The following is a 2891-nucleotide window of genomic DNA, read 5'->3' as shown; positions in this document are numbered from 1 at the left end:
AAAAAAAAAAAAAAAAAAAAAAAAAAAAAAAAAAAAAAAGAGTGTGCTTTAGGGAAACAAAAATGAATACGTGAGCTGAGTTCAGTGACACATGACTGTAGTCCCAGCTGCTCAGAAGATTGAGGAAGGAGAATGGTAAGTTCCAGCTCAATGACCTGGCAACTTATAAAGGTATCATCTAAAACAAAATAAAAAAATAAAATGTAAAAATGCTGCGGATTTAGCCCTACACTCTAAGGATTCGATCTCCAGTACTAGAGGGGAAAAGGAATAAGTGAAATTCACTGTCTACAAAAAGCTCCGACTTTGCTGACTTAAAGAACTAAATAATAATGTAATAGCATAGCTAAATAAGAATTTATATAACAAAGATTAATTAAGATGGATCAACAAATAATGAAATAACATCAACTTAAAAAGAACTGGAAAGAGGTTATAGGAAAGTGTTAGGAAAAGACACCTGAAAAAACAGCTACTCAGGCATACAGGCCCCAGCCAGAGGACCACCCAGATACAATCTGTAAGTGTGTGCAGACAGCAGGGAAAACCCAACTGAGGCAGCAGCACAGTGCAGGATCCACAAGGCCATCATTCTGTGCCCAGGAATTGGCACAGTAGTGAACACTAAAGAGAAGGCCTCTCTGAGACTTCTGGGGATTTGAAGCCCCCTGGGAGAGCAGAGTTACCTCAATAAAGGCACAACAGACTATAGCAGTTAAAATGAAAAGACACTTAAACAAGACTCAAAACCAGACTTCCAAATAGCAAAATGCAACCACAAGGGGCAATGAAATGGACCAATCTGAAACTTCACCACCTGGATGCCCTGAAAGGCCAACAAAAGAGGATCTGGAAGAAATAAAATCAAATAATTTCTCAGATAACAGTAGAGACGGTGTCTATACTAAAAGACATAACATAATTCTAAACAAGACACAAATTCAAAAAAAAAAGTAGAGCCAGGAACATGATGGAATTCCAGCATAGGAAATAAATGGAATCCATAAAACAGATTCAAACAGATTAAAAATTCCACAAGGGGAAAAAATGAGAACCAGGAATGTGTCATGTAAAGGTACAAGATCCCATTGATGAATGTAACTGTAACGTATACCTAAAATGTACCAATAAACTCAATGAGGAAAAAAAAATTTCATTGAAATCTTATGCAGCAGAACATGCCAGTGTGAGGACAGAAAATCAGATAAAGACAGGATTGTGATTAATGACCAGAAAAAGAAAGATTTCTAAAACATAGCAAGGGACCAAAAAAAAAAAATTTAGTAGCTACTACAAGATGCAAAGAATAATATAAGACTAATTAAAGTCAATGAAGAAACAGAATATAGTGTAAATAGCATTAAAAAAAATACTGTTCACAGAAGTAATGAGCGAAAACTTTCCCAGCAGGGGAAAAGAATTTGACATACAGATTAGTGAGATATATAGTACTCCAACTAGCCATGATTTAAAAAAAAAACAAACCTACACCTATGCAAATGATAGTCAAGATTCCAGCAACCCAACAAAACACAATACTACAAATAACTACAAATAGAGAAAAGAAATCACATACATGGGCTGGGTATTTAGTTTAGTGGCACCACAACCTTCCTCTCAAGTGTCATAAATTTAATCCCCTGTACCAATAAACAAATAAATGAAAAAAAGAAACAGAAGAAATCACATACAAAGGAAAGCCAATCAGAATCACAGCAGATTCCTCAGCACAAATTCTCAAGTTAAGAATAGCCAGGCATGAAGTATGACAAGCCCTAAAAGAAAACAGTCTCCAACCCAGATTGTTATATCTTAAAAATCTATCTTTCTAAATTGTTGGAGAAATAAGACATGACAAAGAACACCGGAGGAACTTCATGCATACCAAACCAGCACTCCAAAAATTTTAAACAATATCCTAGGAAAAGACAATGAGGATTACAACCTCAGGAAATCTGTAGAATGAGACCATCATGCAAGAGAAAAACTTAAGTGCAAAAGGAGAGAATCTAACAACAAGAAAAAGTCATGACAAGGATAAGTCATGCATATCATTTATACCTATCAGTGTTTATAGTTTCATTTCACCAATCAAAAGCAAGAGACTGACAGGGCCAGGGATTTAGCTCAGTGGTTTGGTGGCCTGCCTTGCAAGCTCAAAGACCCAAGTTCAATCCCTGGTACCAAAAAAAAAAGAAAGAGAGACTGACAAAGTGGGCCAAGAACCAAGATCCAACATTATACTGCACACAAGAAACATACTTACTTAAAAAACAAATGCATAAACTGAAAGTTAAAGGGTGGAAAACAATACTCCCTGTTACAGAAACCTGAAAAATCAGGAGTAGCTACTCTGTTTGCACATCAAGTGGATTTCAAACCAACACTAGTTAGAAGAGACAAAGAAGGACACTGCATCCTTGTAAAGGAAGCAATTCAATAGAAATAGATCACAATCATAAATATATATGTACCAAATATTAGCACACCCAACTGTATAAAATGAATACTAATGGTCATGAAAAATCAAATAAGTACTAATACAACAGTATTGGGGGGAAGTCAATACCTCACTACCACAAACAGATAGCTCAACTGGACACAAACAATGATATTCTAGAACTCAATAAAACTCTTGCATTTAACAAATGTTTACAGAGTGATCCCACAAAATCAGAATACACATTCTTGGCTGTGCATGGGTCATTTTCCAAAATAGACCGCATACTCGCCCATAGAACATGTCTAAGTAAGTACAAAGGAACTGAAGTGAACCACTGAATATTATCAGTTAGTTGAAATTGGAGATCGATAGCAAAAGAAACCACAGGAATTTCATAAACACATGGAAGTTGAAACACACTTCTGAATAACCAATGGGTTACAGAGGA

The sequence above is a fragment of the Fukomys damarensis genome, unplaced genomic scaffold (genome assembly GCF_012274545.1).
Source record: "Fukomys damarensis isolate Sample0158 unplaced genomic scaffold, DMR_v1.0_HiC HiC_scaffold_6, whole genome shotgun sequence".
Taxonomy (NCBI): domain Eukaryota; kingdom Metazoa; phylum Chordata; class Mammalia; order Rodentia; family Bathyergidae; genus Fukomys; species Fukomys damarensis.
Note: the sequence above shows the minus strand (reverse complement) of the source record.